The following is a 19,063-nucleotide window of genomic DNA, read 5'->3' on the forward strand; positions in this document are numbered from 1 at the left end:
AATTCAGGGGTGTTGCGGGATGTTGCCGTCTGTGACGGCATTTGTTCTTGTTTTAAATAAGTTTTTTAATAACATAACTCTGTATGACTTCATCAAATGAATTAAAATCCGATAAAAAAATTTATTTTTTACTCAATAAATGACATTTCTGTTTCTATATTCTGATGTGGTGTGTAGTCATTGACACCAGAGATGTGTGCAAAAGTCTCCAACACAATGGCATCTGTCTTAGATTGTACATCACTGTCTCACCACCAGACTGCCTATGGTGCCTATGCTTATTAACTCATGTTCCCACATCACCCAAGGGGAAATTATGGATGTAGAGGGCGGAGTCAGCACATCATTTTTACACCTAATATGCATTCAGATAAATAAAGGTTTTTTTAAAAATATTCCAACATACATGAACAATAGATTTATAAAGAGATTAGACTGTTATTCATGTTATTAAATACATGAGATATGCTTTACATTTCATCAAGCTGCTATAATGACTCATAGTCGTCATTGCATAACAGTCAGTTGCCATCAACAGGGTCATTAAGAGTTATTCAAGTTTCTCAAGATGTCATAAAATCAGAAAGTGTCAGAGTTTGAATAGTCCTTACTTTTTGTCACCACCCAGAATGATTCAACATATTTGCTGCCACACCTTTTATAAATGTCACACATCTACGTCACAGAACAAAACTGACTGAAATGACCATCATTTATGACACCACAGCCAGAGAAACGAAATACAGGTATACATTAATACACTACTAGATGTTGCATCACCTCTATCATGTATAAAACAGGCTATTTTTCAGCAGGGACACAAGTCTCTGTGTATTTCCACTACAATCACACAGCTGTGCAAGGGCACCACATTATTCACACACATTGCAGAAGACCAAGAATTTTTTTCATTTTTAGTATATTTGTCATTCTATTTCATTATAATTTATTTGATATAAACAAATTAAATTACAAGAACATTAAATATGAAAACTTAGGTAAGTGAAATGCTTGTAGTCACCGAAACACAAAACACAAAATCCATTCTCCTTTCATTCCTCAAGAACACTCCACGAGCTAGAACAGGTTAGCTAGTTCAGGTTAGCTAGAACAGGTTAGCTAGTTCAGGTTAGCTAGAATAGGTTAGCTCCTTGAGGGATCGCACCCTCATCTCACTACAGGTTTTCTTCAAATGTGCTTCTGCATAGCGTCTGCATAGTGCCACCTTCTCAGAGTGAATATCCAATCACAGGACACGTACATATCAGGTGAACGTGAGACAGCCTTAGCAACGCCAACTTGTGATCTGATTGGCTATCGCAGCCTTCTATTAACTATATGTTCCCATTCACTCACAGTGCAGGGAGACCTGCATTCTAGATTCTGAAGGTCCTGGGCAGGTTTAATTCAACCTGGCAACACGAGCTAGCTGAATTCTGATTGGATAAAACCCCTCTAATCTAAAAATAGGACACTTACCCAGTGTTGGCCTATGTCATATTATATCCAAATGTATAATTATATATTTATACATATATTTGAATATATTTATTAAAGTAAAATGCAATAGAATTAATAAAATTAACTTTCGTCATAAATATTATCATGATCTCTGGTTTTGTTAGACCAGCAGAGAGGGCCTTGCTGGCCCTGACCGCCCACCACTGGTTAGTATGTTGTAGATCAGTGATCCCTGACCTCGGCAGTGGTGAAAGAGAAATTCAATCTAATATGGAATTGAGATAAAAATGTCAATGTTTTATAGCCCAGAATCATACCTTCAATTCTAAGTTTCAAGTAGCATGGAGGAAGACTGGGTAACACTCCTACCTCACAGCAAGAAGGTCAAAGGTTCAATTCCTCCAGGGCCTGAGTTTCAATGTTTTCCTTGTGTCTGCATGGGTTCTCTCTGAGTTCTCCAGCTTCCTCCCATCTCCAAAAAACATGCTACTTAAGTCCAGTACAACCCACAATCTGCATTTCAGGTAAAGCGGCTGAAGACGAATCAATGAATTCAGTATTTCCTTTCTAACACAAATATGTGTCATTTTCAGGGTTTGCATGTACCATGTGAAAGCCTAGTTTCCATTTCCTTTGATTAAATTTGTTCACGGTAGACATCAAAGCAGACAAACTCAACACAACCTGCAATAAGGTCATCATATGTGTGATGTGTGCAAACAAAATACTCAATCAGTGCGGTGGTGTTAATTACAGGTCTGCTCTCCAGAGGAGCATAATTCAGGTGGGAATCTAAGAGCGTGGATATCAAGCTATGATAGGTCAGGGTTGGATGTCATTTCAATGGAAACATAAAAGTGGCTATGTGCCTATATCCTTGTCCTAAAGGAGCCAAGGTTACTGGGTTGTCCTGGTTTCCTAGCAACAGTCGATCAGAGGCGGAGCCAGTAAACACTAGTGGCTACTGTAGAGGGATGATGATGGTACCCTTTCCTGTGGAAGACAGCCCGGACATTGGTGGGGGGTTTTCCATTGTGAAAGGGGTGGTACGGTGTATTTCGACTGCCTTTAAATCAGATATTTATAGTTTTTATATTACATGACAATATTTATTATATATCACTAGAAACATGAATAATTTAAATGGGATGATCTACCTACCAGATAGACAAGACTGGTTTCAGTCATTGAGTTGTTAACCATAGTTTTCATATATTTGTTATTGTTGATTTTGTCCACTCTGATGTTCACCTTGATCACCAAATCAAGTCTAAGGATTATTCTTCTCAGATATCCTACATTATTCACCTGCTGTCGATGCACACATCTGTTAGTGTGTCTGTGGAAGTGAAAGTGTGTCTGTCATTCGATTGTGTGTGTGTGTGTGCGTGCGTGCGTGCGTGCGTGCGTGTGTGTGTGTGTTTGTGTGATTCTGACTGTCCTTCCTCATCACAGAGCTTGTTAACTTACAAGGTAATTAGTTGGACTTTGGTTTTTACCGAACAACCCCATGGCGTTCCGTGTCCTGATTGGCTGTGACACTGCAGGTCAACAGGTAATTGGATTAACACAATTACTAACATTCTTATGTTGTTGAAGGGGTTCATGAAAACACAAAATTACATACATGCAGTCCACATCTTTATTCAGGCACACACAAATACCTGTGTGATCTCTGGTCTGAGTCTCCTACAAAAGCTGTTGGCAGTACTTTTGTTAACTGTAAAGTGCTGCTCTTCAGAACGTTGTATGTTGATTAAGTATGAGGTGATTTTAGCAGAATGAAGCCTAACAGTCTGTTAAGTACTTTGCTGACAGCTGGAGCTTTTAGGAACTGTTTTAACTCCAGCTTCAGAACTGATTTTCTTTATTATTTAGATATTTTCAAAAACGTGTATTTTCTCCTATAATTTAAATAAAAATTTATCTTTTTCTACTTTTACAAAATAGTTTTGCTCGAGAAATTCCTATTTTACAATATATACAGTCACTTGGAGATGGGCGGCACGGTGGCGCAGTGGTTAGTGGTTAGCACTGTCACCTCACAACACGGCGGGTCCACGTTCGAGTCCAGCTCTGTGCGGAGTTCGCATGCTCTCTCCGTGTCCGCGTGGGTTCTCTCCAGGTTCTCTGGCTTCCTCCTGACTCCCAAAGCATGCGCTTCAGGTTCAGGTCCCAAATTGCCCGTAGGAGTGAGTGTGTGTGTGCGTCTTTATATGTATGTCTTTGTATGTGGCTCCATGGTGCACTGGCGTCGTGCCCGGAGTGTCCCCCGCCTCACGCCCTATACCAGCTTGGATAGGCTCCAGCTCCCCGTGACCCGCTGTGGCAGATACAGCAGCGGTACTTGAAAATGAATGAAAGAACTTTGAGATACATCTGGATGCCACTTTAATTAACATCTTCATATAATTCATATTGATACTTTTAAATTAAGTTTTCAAAATAATATTTCTTCCCCTGCATTATTTTATATTCAATAATTATGGAAATATTGCATAAAAGGTGACAAACTTACAATCAATTCATCCAAAGCAAGTTATCAAGATGACAGAGTAGCTATAAAATAGTGTGTAGCACTGTTACAGTGTGTTACACTGTAATACACTGTGTAATCACACAGTTACAACACTGTCATAACTGTGATTTAACTGTGTGATTCAACAGGATGATTATCTTTAACTAAATCCAAACGAACAATGTTTGAGGTCAATTAAAATATTTAGAGCAGCTTGTTAAAGACACTAAATTTTAATCCAAAGCCCGTCCTCCAGCCAAGTTTTGCTGACATAACAAAAAAACAGCACTAATAAAACCATGACCTCCTTGGCAGAGATAAAATTTTAACTTGTATTTTGTTGGGTGACAGCATATTTGTAGCTATCCAAAGCTGTTTAAGTCAATCCACCAGATTTTAAGAAAGTTTCTTGGAGACGTTTCACCTTTCATCAGAATCAGAAAAAGTTTTATTGCTAAGTACATTAAAGTTTACCATACAAGGAACTTGACGCGGTGTCGGTGCATTAAAAGGTGGGAGAGAAGCAATAAGGAATTATAAGGAATAAGGAATTTTAAAAAGTATTTACAATTTACATTACGGTGAGATGAGATGGTTGGTGTTTACAGGCGAAGAAGAGAAGTCCAAAGAGTAAACTGTCTTTTCAGGGTGGTCAGAGGCAGATGGTTACCAGGGGGGTCTGGAACAAGTTGTGGCCAGGATGAGAGGGGTCAGCAGCAATCCTGGATGCACGTCTGTGGGTCCTTGTGTCGAACAGTTCATAGAGGTTTGGCAGGCTGCGGCCGATCACCTTCTCTGCAGAACGGATGACACGCTGCAACTTGACCTTGTCCCTGGCCGTGGCTGCAGCAAACCACACTGACATGGAGGATGTGAGAATTGACTGAATGGCAGTGTAGAAGTTCACCACCATCTTCACAGGGAGGTGAAACGTCTTCAGCTGCCGCAAGAAATACATCCTCTGCTGAGCCTTTTTGGTGAGGGACCCGATGTTCTGTTCCCATTTGAGCTCCTGAGTGATGGTGGTGGCGGAAAGACTCTATAGGGGTCACTGGAGTGTCACAAATGATGACGGGTGCAGGGCAGGAGGGTCTTTCCTGAACTCTACTATCATTTCCACTGTTTTGAAAGTGTTGAGCTCCAGGTTGTTTCTGCTGTACCATGATACCAGGCGGTCCAGCTCAATTCTGTAGGCCGACTCATCCCCATCAGAGATGAGGCTGATGAGGGTGGTGTCGGCGGCAAACTTCAGGAGTTTGACAGACTGGTGACCAGATGTGCAGCAGTTGGTGTACAGGAAGAAGAGCAGAGGGGAAAGAACGCAGCCTTGACGGGATCGAGTGCTGATGGTCCAGGTGTTGGAAACATGCTTCCCCAGCCTCACAAACTGCCGTCTGTATGTCAGGAAGTCTGTAATCCACCTGCACATTGATTCGGGCACGTTCAGCTGGGAGAGCTTGTCATGATTATATTGAAAGCAGAGCTGAAGTCCACAAACAGAATCCTGGTGTAGAGGCTTCTTCAGTTCTGGTGGTGGCTGGTCATGTCCCAGCTTATTAACCCTGTGAGGTGTGGTCAGTGCTATATTCATATTCTAATGACCATAGCTGAAACCTGTCTGGCTTCTTAACAATGGTTGTTGGGGGTGCCTGGGGGTGTCAAAGGGGGATTGTTGAAATGCGAGTTTCACCAAACCTCTGTTTACTAGTGGGTGTCATTAGCATGAGGGATTCCCTAAAATAGCACTGACCACATTTCACAGGTTCAATAAGCTGAGACAAGACCAAGCTCCACTAGAACTGGAGAAGCCTCTTGGACGAGAGGTCAAATGTCTTCAAGAAACTTTCTTAAAGTCCAGTGGATTGATTTAAACAGCTTTAAACTGAGAACCTACACAGATAGCTTGTAGCTAATTTCTGCTTTGATAATGGTTTTGTTCTTTGTTTACAACTTGTTGCTCTGTCTCCGGGTAGCCAAAAATGTTTGTGTGTAGTTTAATTAATGTTCCACTTGTAATGGGTTTAATGGATCACATGGGAGATGAAGAAACATGGCTAAAGCACAAATCTCATATACTGTACACACACACACACACACACACACACACACACACACACACACACACACACACACACACACACACACACACACACACACACAGTACATATATATATGATTAATGACAAGGTAGGGAAGAAACAATGAATGATTGTCTAATAGTGTTTGAATTACATTCATCTGCTGGCTCAAATTAGCAAGCAGCCCCCTCTAGCTCCAGCGTTTTTCTCTACCTCCCTCCTCCCTTGCCTACCATGCTTCTTCCCTTCTCCTCCTTCTCTTTACAGCCCTGTTGCTCTTCTTCCAACATCTGACACAATTACCCTGATCAGGATGCTGGTGTGCAAGAGAAAAAGAGTTGCTGAAGCACATCTGTGTCTATGTCCATTTGTAAGGTACAAGTGTGTGTGTGTGTGTGTGTGTGTGTGTGTGTGTGTGTGTGTGTGTGTGTGTCTGTCTGTCTGTCTGTCTGTCTGTCTGTCTGTCTGTCTGTGTGTGTGTGTGTGTGTGTGTGTGTGTGTGTGTGTGTGTGTGTGTGTGTGTGTGTGTGTGTGTGTGTGTGTGTGTGTGTGTGTGTGTGTGTGTGTGTGTGTGTGTGTGTGTGTGTGTGTGTGTGTGTATGTGTGTGTGTGTGTGTGTGTGTGTATCTAACCTCCTGCTGCCTTTTTCCGTAACAGGCCACCACCAAGCTGGACCCCTTCCCCCCACCCGGTCTGCTTTAAGACATGAGCGCACATGCTCATAGGCTGAACAAAGCCCTCACAGTCAGTCAGTCAGTCCAGTGAGCTGCACAAGGGCTAGAGCTGGTAAATGGTTACATATTCCCTCAGCTGCATGGGTATAAAAGCAAGCAATGGGGATTACAACATGTTAGATCAGAAGATCTAAAAGACTCAATTTTCACATGAAAGAAGTAGCAAAACGCTGTCTCACCTTTTAATCGATCTCACATAGGTGTGAGTACCTTAAAGGAAATGTGCAGGTTTATCTTTACTGAGACAACTATATATATATATATTGATACTATAATAATATTCTCTGCCAGCCAGTGTTGAAAAGTTAGTATTTTCAGTATAATGTCATGCATTAATGCACGTTGTCAGTCGTCATGTTGTCATAGAATATCAGATGTCCCTCTCCATGTGGTGTTCGTAATGCAGAACAGGACTCATTGATTGGTTGTTTTAATTGCTGCAACCCATCAAAAATTACATCAACCCTAACACACATGCAAGAACACACGCACACACACGGGGGCCAAGATCTAATTTCAGGTTATCTCTACTTTGGTGGTGTTTGCTCTTACCCCGATTGGCCTGTAGTCCCCTCAGGATGAGCTCTTATTGACTCATTTGGAGTCCAACCAATAACAAATACTGGTCCTGACCTCTGACTCCTGCTGCACATGACACCCTTTCTGTCTCTTCATTTCTTTCCCAATGAATATTTAACATCAACACAGAAGGTCACACAAACAGCCAGACTACAAAGAAAGAATCCAATGGGGAATCTGAGGTAGGTGGTTGCTAAATCCACTCACCATATCTGTTACTAGGACTCGTTTTGTTTAACCTCAGAAAGGATAAACGAGACAAATTATTGGCCATGCTTGATGTTCAGTGAGGCTGTGTTTAGGCGGAGTGGTTCTTTGAGGTAAATATCAGTATGCTAACATGCTCACAATCACAATGCTAACAGGCTGTTCAGCTTTTCCATCCAATAGTTGTGGAGTAAATTCCCCCAAAAAACCAAACCTGTCTACCTCATGATGGGCAGGAATTACCAAAATCATAATATGATAACTAATTCAAGGAAACTCACCTACTAGTTGTTTAGTCTCACTGATGGACCAGCCAATAGACCATCATTGCCCCGAGGGGTACATTGGCAGCTGGAATCATTGGCTAATGGCTGTAAGAATCTGTAATTGTTTTGTATTTTTCCTACTAAACAGCTGGAGAACCCATCCTTTTGAGGCTGTGACTTTAGTCTGTCAAATTCACACAGTTAGTGGCGGCTTCGAGGTCCAAGACTATACTGTAAGTAAACTGTTGTTTTCTGTACAATGCATACGTTTAATAAATAGATTCCTCCCTGTTCACCATTGTCCATCTCGGGATGACAGTTAATGCCACATAAGGGATTTCAGAAAATTTGTTTATGGTATTAATATTACATCAGATCATCAATACGCAAGAGACCAAGGTATATATCAAATCTATTTTTGGAGAACTTAATGTGAAAAAAATTGGTCTTTCCTCTTGAATATTTTTCTGTTAAAATGCTTGTTTTCCTTTGTAGATTGCTGTTGTTGGTGTTTCAGCATTAATACCAATCCCTGTCTGTAAAATGCCAAGATAAATGCAAATACTGAACATACATGGACTCTATGCAATAAAGAATTGTCCAAACGTTTTACATCTCCTTTATAACATGCAGCACACATGTTGAAAAGGTGATGTGTTACAGTGGTATATTACATTAAACAGTAACAACACAATGTGTAGTGTTATTGCAAAGTAAGCAGAACTTAATAATGCCAGCTCCACAACAACATTCAACACAAGGGACAAGAATACAATCACAGCAGCAAAATAAAGCCAGTCTCACAAAATGTACCACAAGTTACCACACTAATGGTAAAAACTATAAACAGGTACAAAATTACCAACATAAACCACGGTGCTCTCAACAGACATATTAAAAACCCTAACACAAAGCAACATTTGCATTTGGAACATAAAACAGCAAACTTAAGCTACTCACTGTAACACAGCATGATCAGAGATGAGGGCTGTTGCTATGGCTTCAGAAAGCGTTATGCAAAAGAGGTTTGTGTGTCCATACACAGATGTGTGCATACTGTGTGGCTGGTCCTGGTCCAGAGAGATAGCACAAACCTTCACCTAGGAGTCACAATACACAATATAGCATCTTTTTCATTGGCTTTGCAAACTCATGTTTGTCCCGAAAATATAATTAAAATATGATTAATTGTAATATAATATAATAGTTAAATATTTGATGCTGGCTCTGGAATAATTGATTAAAGCAATGCAGAAGTGCTGTAATCTGTGATGCATTACTTTCTTACTTACACATACAATCATGTTACAGTGATGTTACGTGCAATAAGGTAAGTAATTACTTTGCCCAACACTACTAATTATGGTTAGATTCATTGAGTGAGTTTTCATTTGTGACATCATTTGGTTTAGAACAGAAATACATCTGAAGTGCATGTGTTGGTAATGAACACATTGCCCAAAGGATATCTGGAGGTTGACCATGACTTTTCATTTACCAGTTACGGATATGAGTCACACTGCTCCATTGTAGTGCTCAGTCTCCAAATCTGCAATCGCCTGTGGACAAGGTTGACTCCATGTTCAGAGAGCACTTGGGATCAAAGAAACCACCAAATGGCATAAAATGCCTCCTGCCTGCAAATGGTGAAGGTACAGCACTGTGGCTCACCTTCCCAAAGCTGGTGCAGATGTCCAGTGGTTTTTATTATAAGGGTTAGAGTCAGGACAGAGGCGACCCTGCTGACACTTAACAAATGGTTCTCAGGCTTTTATAGGGTCGAGGAAAGGAAACCAGAGTGCCACTCAATTTCCTTTAACTGTCACGAAAACACACAGTGGCTCACAAGCTATGAGCCACTACAAGCCTGATAAGATGAGGGCTCATCGTTGTGATATTTACAAGAAAACTTTACCACACAGCACCTCTTCAGTTTCAAAGTCAGATTTATGAAGGGTTTTATTTTGATTTTAGATCATCTAAGCAGGTTTTATCAGAATGATGACTTGGGATCTCCATAGATTTGTGACTGTATTATCAAAGAAAACAAATGAAAGACAGAGAGCAATGTGTTTTGGTCAGGAGTGCTGTAGGAGGGGCCCTTCAATGATTCAAGACGTCCAGAAACGTACATGGGGTCTGAAACATGTCAAGAGCCATGAAAATGAAATATGTTACGATTGTTACTGAGATGTTTTTAGGGGGCCCGAAGTTTTCCAACTCCCTCCCTGAGTTTGGCAAAAACTACAGTAGCAGAGTGTATGAACAAAATTACTCCCCCCCCCCCCCCCCCCCCCCACACACACACACACAATGGTGCAGAGCTTTTGAAAATCTGAGGTGGAAATTATTTTCCCCCTTTTATACTTGCTGAAAGGTATAAAACCTAATTTAAACTGTAAGCAAGACAACATCCAAAGTTCTGAAATAATTTATCTCCTCCTTTGGAGTTAAAAGAGAACTTTGCTGGACGTCTGCACGTCATGCTTCCAAGTATTGTGCAGCGTTCTCATGTGGTCACAAAAATGTGAGAATCCAAATCACCTGATCATGTAAAAGCTTTAAAAGTGACATCAGGTAGCGGAGCCTGGGCAGCGCAGGTAAATAAAACATCCTGAATATTACCACTAAAAGTTCTGTGACCAGTGGATTGTGACTCACTTGCCCGTCCACATCTACTTTCATGATTCTTACAGGAAGAAGCATGAAAGTTAGTCCATGTAACTAGTCATTAGACATGTTTTCATGCTGTCATGAGTCTATGAATATACGCATGCAACAATGCCACTCACAAACTGGGAGTTTGCTGTTGTCAGAAGTCTGAGTGTCCAGAGAGTGGATTTCAGGTTATATGCCACTAAACCATTTCATTCACTTTTAATGGGAGTTACATTGAACCGGGAGCTGATTCATCGAAACTCAGTTTTAGTTGAAGACCAGTAATTTATGACAAAGTACCTTGAAACAGGCTAACACAAAGCTGATTAAGTTAATAAACGCCGTTAAAACTTCTACAAGATGAGTTTTTAAATTTGAAGTGGTGACTATCTTGTAATTGTGCACCAACAGTAGAGATGCTCACATCAATAAGGTTTGGTTTGAATCTCTGTTCAGAGATAAAGGGACAAACAAGTTTTGTGACAGAGAAAGCTAAAGCTAATAACACGTGATGTCATAAGTGTTGGCATTGTGAGCTCATTTTGCAGTCCAGATATCAAACTGAACATAAACAACGTTCATAGAGTTTAAACAGTTTTCCCCTCCAGTTACCACATGTCCATTCAGTCCTGGTCCATTCATTCTGCACAGAAAATGTTTAAAATGTCTGTGATCATGATCTATGGTCATTCCATAAACCAGTTAATTCAAGTAAGCCAAGCTTGAATAAATCCTCCCTCGTTTCCAGGTGAGTCCAAATCAAGTTGATTGTATCAGGCTGAGGTCACAGCAGTGCTTCCATTCACTCGTTTGCTGTGTTTGGTTCACTTGACTGTAAACAGTCACCATTAGTTAGTAGGGTTGGTTACGCCATTTTAGGCCAATTAATTTTCCTTCACATGCAACACACCCAGCTGGATGCTGCGTTTTTGGATTTCTGCACAGAGAAAAGGAGAAACAAACAGAGAGGACAACAATAAGTGGAAATCTTTTCACATGCGTGTCCTTTCATCTTGTTTTTATCACAAAGTTTATTATTGTTTAGGTTTGTACTAATTAAAGACTGACTGTATTTTGGTGCAGAGGTTACCACAGTTAGTGCAGTGATGGGAATGAGAAGGGGACAAAGGGGGTTAAAAAAAAAAAGGACTGGGGACTTAAGAGGAAGCAGAAAAGTCATTTGAGGTGACATAATTGGTTGGGAGGAGGGGAAAAGGACAGACGTGAAGTGTTGAAACAGAACTGTGCTTTTGTTTTATTTCAGAAACCCACAGTAATTTTTCAATATTTTTTTGCCCTATGCTGAATGATTTTCTGCATCCTGACATGTTTTAACTGAATAAATGTTGATCTGCACTGCTTACTCAATATCTACAAGACAGGAGTGGAGTTTAAAAAAAAAAAAAAGGTTTAGAAATAAAAAGAAGTGAGTGATCTATCGAAATATTTACGTATTTATTTACAACAGATCCTCCTGATAATACAGTGGATTGAACAGTATCTTGTAGTATTACAAAAGATGTGAAGGTTGAAACTGTAAGTCAACATCTATAATCAAGGACCAAAGTGCCAACGCAGACAGATAAAGAACCAACAATGATGTGGCTTCCAAATAACAGAGGAGAGAGGAAGCCAGTGGGCGTGTTAGACTCACTGATAAATATATAAAAGAACAGGCAGAAACAGCAATATGGAGAGAATGTGAATTTAATACTCCTAAGGAGATCATAGTCCTACTCCGATGTTTGTTAAAGTACTTCATATGTTTCCACATTGTTTAAAGCTATGCTAGATGTATGCTAAAGATTGGACAAACAAGTAGAAGCTTTCTGAAATGCCATATACACAAAAATGAAACAGAAATGGCCATAACACAATTACAGATAGCATGTTGTTGTACCCTTTGATTATGGACCCACGACTTGGGTGCATCCCATCTGTAAACTGACAGATAAACAAAGAACTCAAGAGAAGATATGCATTTATGCACATAAAGAACACAGGAGACAGAACAGAAAGAATGAAAAGTGAGAGTAGGTGTATGGTGAAGCAATGACATGTAATAGTTTGAAATTACATTGTATTTTCACCAATAGCTATTTTTTTTAATATATATTTGTACTTTTGCACCAAATAATCCACAATGACAGCATTGTTACTGAGTTCAGGTTGGTTTCCTCCTGCACACAGAGCCATTGTAGGGTAAACTCGCAGCCTCTGCATCTGTTGTTTAAGTTCAATGAGGAATGTCAGGTGAATGAGATAAAGGTAAATATTTATTGTGGTATTCATTGCAGCATATATGTGACAATAGTTTTGTTGTAATGTCTTTGTGCTCATAGAGTATTTCTTCTGAGCAGCAGCAAGATAATTTCACCCATTTAGTCTTCAAACACTAGTGGTGGTGGTGGTGGTGGCTGATGACTCTGCTGAGGACAGTGAAATTATGAAGTTTGTAAATCTCTAAAAACTGAGCGGTGACGTGGAGCTGGAGGGAGAACATAATACGACCATGAATGAAGGTGAGTTACTGAGAGAATCATATGTAAGTGGTGTAGACATCAGCCAGATGAAGGGAAACGATGACGCTTTGACACTGTACTATTGGTTAGACGTGAACAGCTAATGATAAGTGACGGCTCCAGACGGTACCAGCAATTTAAACTAGGCATGCATGAAGTGTGAAAGAAAAAATGGTATGAGAAATAAACTATGGCCCGTGTCGTTTGAGCTTCCTTTCAATGCTTATTATATCCACTAATTCATTTGGGTTTATCTAACTCTGCGTTTATTACCCATGGTGACAGACGTGAAAGACTTTCAATATTCTTTTTGTTCTTTACGGTCATTTTCTTTCTCATCTTTCCCTTCTTTGTGGTCCTGCGAAGTGAACAAGCTGTCATCCCTCTATCATACCATCCATCAGTTTACTACTGTACTGTATATCTGGGTAATTGTGGAAGTAGGCCTCAATACATTATGTTGTTACCCCAAGCCCTCCATTTCTTCTTGGGGGATCTTTAAACGTTCCCAGGTCAGTTGAGATATGTCATACTTTCTTCACGGTTTAGTGTAGAGTGTCCTCCATTTAGACATGCCTTGAGTACCTCCAGGGACAGGAGGTACCCTAATCCTTTTGTGATTTCTACCTCAAGCTCCATTGTAATATCTAATTTCCTATCTCAAAGGTTGACCCCAGCCAACGAAGAGACTTATTTTGGTTTCTTAAGTGGGGAATGAAACACAGATCAGATGTTACCATTGACTTCACCTTTAACATCAGCCTCAGCTTCACCATAACGATCCTTTACAGTGTCTACATGGCTGACATGACCACAATCCACTGGTCATTCTGACATTCTGAAGCTAAAAAAGAAAATCTTCCTCTTTCAGTTCATCAGGTCTGTGAATTTGTGAACAGCAGAACTATATCATCTCCAAAAAGCCGACATGCAATCCCTAGACCACCATTGCTATGGTCTGACTCACTGGATGCCCATCGTGGATGTAAGCCTGTAGCCTGCATGTTGGTGTTATCACTATGGAAACAACACAGCAGGCAACCTACGCAACCAAAATATGATGTTGCAAAAAGCCTTATTTGGTCACTAATGGTACAAACAACAACTTTGCAGTTGTCACTTTTTTTTTAACAGGGCTTATACATTTCAATGCTGGGAATCCCTTCCCCATTTGGGAGTGAACCAGCAAAACAAGCCAACACCCTATCACCACACAATTTTTCAAGGCCACTATTGTGTCTTCACAGCTTTACATTGCCTAAGATGATTGTGATTATTTGAAAGTAATATAAACAAGCTTGGGGGCTAATGGGAAAAGACTCATGGGTGTAACAAGGCCTTTCTCTAATTGTTCCCTAATGGTATTGGTGTCCAGATACAACCTCATTGGAGCAAAACACTACTCAAACGAATGTCAAAACAGGATCATCTGAGTTATCTTGGGTCATAAGCATGAGTTACATGGCCTAATTTATATTTCTTAATGCAATTTCCTGTCATCTGCACATAGTGACTGAAGTGAACACAATCACTCTTTATTTGTTTTGTTGCCTTGTCTGGCTATTACTACTACTACTGCTTCTTCTATTATACCTGTCAATAAATCTCTTTGAAAGCACAAATCACACATGCCACACATGGCTAGGAGAGAGTGAATAAAAGGAGGAAATCTTCACACTTCATTCCAAACACTTGAAAGCAAATGGAGGGTTTAATAGAGAAGCTACCATAAATTATACTTTCACTCTCTTTCCTCTTCCTTCCCCCACTACTCCTTGTTGTTCTCCAGTTGTCTTGCTGCGCTTATTTGATTTTATCTTTACATCTCCACTGCAGCGATTTCATCTGTAACCATTCATTCTTCCTTTCACTCTCTCCCCTCTCTTCTCCGCCCTCTACTTACCTCTGTTTTAACTTCACCTTATTTGTTTTTCCTCTATTATCTCTCTCTGCTTTCCTTTTTCTCTCCCCTGCCATTGCCAAAAGCCATATGGTTGAATTGTAACCATGTGTGTGCTTGATGATTACAGTGGTCGCTCTGTAAGACTCAGGGAGACTTTAGACTAGTAGGTGGAGGTGGTACCAATAGATAAACACGTACTTAAACATGTACGTGTATGCTCTTCTTTTGTCATCCCAGAAAGAGGATGCATCTTGATATTTTAAAAATCATTCCACTGTGATAAATATTTCCATATCCTGGTTTTGTGAAGTGACAGTTCCATAAACCACAGGAATGAGTGCTTCACATTAACGGTCAAAATGTGAGGTATTGTGTCTTAAATGACACAATGTCTCACCTTTTTTGTTCATTAGGAAAGTATAGCAGTACCAAGCTTTGTGCATTATACTGTTGCCTGTCTCAGTTAGAATGAATACTGATTTGTTTTGCTAAACAAAAGAATTGTGTAGATTTAAAGTTTAAAAAAAATCTGAGTTAACTGAGGAAGAGTGTTAGGACTGGGTTTTATTCATCCACTTAATTGAAGGAAAACAGTAAATAATAGTGTCTTTGGACACTCTAAAATAATATGAAATACTTTTGAAAGCCAAGGAAATCTCCCGAGAACTGCTGCTCCTTTGAAAAGACTTCAGTACAGAGACAAGCCAAGGAATATGAAGTTGGACCGTTCCACCAGAGCCAAAACGGCAATTGAATGAATTGTTTAAAAAGCAGAACTCCACTGTAAAATAAGTTAATTCAACACAAGTATTGGCCACTTTCTGTAGACTGAATGAGTCTGTAGTGATTGCATCTGCTAAACTGAACAGGACAATGAACTGAACTGACCTTCAGGAGTGCTGGAGTTAATTAAGTGCTCCCTTCCTGTGAGTGAACGAGGGTCTCACCACAGCATGTTCACTCTCTGTCTAGCTCTCACTTCGGCGAGTTACCCTGCCAGGACCCACTGTGGGGGGTGCGCAGCTGTGGCAGGATGGTCTCTCACCACAAGGTCGTCCCTTCCTTCAGTTTGTGCTCTGCAGACACATATAATACAGTCCCAATCATTTGGATTGGGGTGTTTGATGCTTATCCTCTGCTATCACTGCTTCATTGTTCTTTCCTCTCCGTCTCCTTCCCTCCTGAAAGTTTCCTCCAGCCTTCTAACTCTTCTCTTTCATTTGCTGTGTGACGGGTGTTGGAACAGCTGTCATTGAACCTGAACATGGGAAGGGAAGCCGTTAGAGATTGCATTGCCGATAAGGGGGTATATAAATTCCCACTGGATGAGCAGTATGAGAATGCATCATTACCAAACTGCTTCTTGACTGTGCTCCAACTGTCTACTGTCTGAACAGCTCCAAACTGTTTGCTGGGGAATAAATCCTGCAGACTCACACAAGTATGGCAGTCATCGATGCACACCAACTGAACAAACCTACATATATTCTAGTATATACATGCTGACAGGCAAATGGCACAACAGCCTGACTGTAAGAACTATTCAACCATCTATTAATATTGTAATGGATTGATCAGTTTTGCTATGTCCGTTAAACCTTGCCTTGCTGCTAATATCATATGCAATTTGCGAGACTTATGTCACAGCAGAGGCTGTGTAATATTATTTGGCTTTTTGAGTTTTGAAAGGGCAATATGTGACAACCATCAACATTCTTTCTATACAAAGAAGGATCTCTCTGAACGGTACTCTATGATCGTTGCTGCTTCAACACATTAAAAAAATCTAAAATTTCTGTGATTGGAGTAAGCTAATAGACAGTCAGCAGTCAGTAGGGTGTAAAAAATTACTACTAATTACTACTACCCGCTCATTATCCACCAACACTGTTATCACAATGTCTTATTAAATTTAATCTGTTCATCTTAATTCTCCCTCTCTCCTTCAAATTGTTATTCCCCATGCATCTGCCATAATAATGAGTGTTGTACAAAGTACAAATGATCTGTTTCTGTATCACCAAGGTGAACATATTAGTTAAAGACGGTGCAAAGATCTGGTGAGTGATATAGATTATTGTCATTGACAGAAGGTAAACATGTGTTTAGAATCAAAAAAAGCAAAGTCGTAAAGGTGGTCTTAAAATCTCTTTGAGTTCCTCTATATACCGTACCTAGGCACACCAGATCACAATAACCAGTGTAGGTCGGTCAGTAGGTCCGCTGGCTTTACACGGCGATCATTATACAGCTATTTGGCGCCATCTAGTGACCATTCACCATAATCACAACGTTTGTCTGATAGACGTCCCTTCAGGGGTCACTGTCTATTTCGTGCATTAATTCTGTTCCTCTGCTCCTCTGAAAGTTATCTGTCTATCTGTCTTGTCTATATGTCTGTCTGTCTATGTGTCTGCCTGTTTGTCAACTATCTACCGAGCTATTGATTTTTCGATCTACATAGCTATCATCATTCCATCCATCCATCTATCTATCTTCATTCTGTTTGGAAAAAATGGGTTGATTTTCAAGTCTTTATTCTAAATTCATAAATTAAGGTAAATGCTGTTCACTAAGGAAATGTCATAGTCTATATACATTACGGTATGATTACATCTTCAATGTCCAATTCAAGTTCATAATATTTTAAATATTCCTCTTTCAAAAAATAACTAAAAACTAATGCAGTCATCGACTGCAACATCCCACGACACCCCTGAATTCAAAATTTTACCCTGACCTACTTGCATAGTGCTCTGACCTACTGTCATTGATCAAAGCACTACCTTTGATCTACTTACTTACTCACACTGGCCTTCTCTCCTCATTTTTTCTATCTTATCTTCCTGAGTATACAAAAGTTGAAATTTGACCTTGGTCTAGTTTTCTCAAGGTCATCATCTCATTTTCATCCCCTTTGCTGCCCGAGTAATGCGCTTGTTTCATCTTTCTATCTGCAACGGTTCCAAAGATTTTTGGTCGACATGCGAATGGACGGACGGATGAACGAACAAACAAACACTGAAAATTACAAAACATCACCGCTTTGATGTAATCAAAAGTTTTTTGTCAGTGAGATAATTAGTATTTTGGCATAATTTTACTCTGTACATTTTTGTTTTCATGTATAATAAAATAGATGTTCACCCTAAGAAATGAATCAGTGGTTCTGAACAGAGACAGAAACCTGTTTGATGATAATCTGTTATATAACTGTGTGTTTCAGAAGGTCAACTAATACTGAACGAGTCGCCACAAAAGATAAGCACAAACTTCACAGCAAACGTTAAAGGTGATGATGGTGATGATGATGATGATGATGATGATGATTCATTCCAAAATTCAGTTGGCTTCGTATGAACATGAAGAGTTTCATGACTATCCAAACTCAAACTTTTTGCCAGCAACATTCAGTTCAATCAACAAGTAAGTCATCTTCTGGGTTTAATATGTGTTATTTGTGTGGAAGAAAATGTGACCAACTTTGCTTCTGATATCAGTGCCTTGCTTAGAAATGGTAAGTTTAATAGAAAATAATATGATGCTGTTTAAAACTAAAGATGTAGACTGAAACAACTTGACCAACTTAACCCTAAAACCAGGCCACTGGTTATCATCAACAGAACTGCCATATCCATTCATTTTGTAGGGACTAAAAGTCACCGTATCTTTCCCAGTGCAGCATTGGGTATCAGCCAGACTTTCTAAAAAGCTTGTCTCACATGATTTCCAACATCTCTGAATGTAATATAGAATTACTAAAACATAAAAATATAGCTTTGCACACTTTAAATTTTCAATATCCAGGAAAAAAAACAACTGAACACTAAGTGGAATCAGTTGATTTGTCTTTGTTTTTTTGCTGACATGAATGCATCTGCAAAGCAATGTTCCCTGATTGATTCAGTTCCAAAGGCCTCAACTCAGACAAGGACTGCAGCCAGAGGTCCAGTCAGATGTCACAGAATGTCCATTGTTTTTAAGTGAGAAACAGAATGAATACCTTCTGGTCACGGATGCAGTGAACCAGCAGTCTGATCTCAGTGCGGGTGGGTATCGATGCGGTGCATATTTTCTCCGTGGCTCCACCATGGCTACATGCAGACAGTGATGCATGAGTGAGCCAAGGTCAGAATC

At 40.0% G+C, this 19,063-nt stretch overlaps 1 long non-coding RNA gene across 1 annotated transcript; it reads right to left on the reverse strand.

Annotated features, from left to right (window-relative positions):
• Positions 1 to 10,818: 10,818 nt before the first annotated feature.
• LOC137600929 (uncharacterized) lies at positions 10,819 to 18,148 on the reverse strand. Its single transcript, XR_011037008.1, has 3 exons — positions 16,279 to 18,148; positions 15,815 to 16,184; positions 10,819 to 11,438 (listed from the first exon to the last, which is right to left on the reverse strand). It is a non-coding gene; the product is annotated as an uncharacterized lncRNA (long non-coding RNA).
• Positions 18,149 to 19,063: the final 915 nt, after the last annotated feature.

This window comes from Antennarius striatus, chromosome 9, assembly GCF_040054535.1.
Source record: "Antennarius striatus isolate MH-2024 chromosome 9, ASM4005453v1, whole genome shotgun sequence".
NCBI classification, from domain to species: Eukaryota; Metazoa; Chordata; class Actinopteri; order Lophiiformes; family Antennariidae; genus Antennarius; species Antennarius striatus.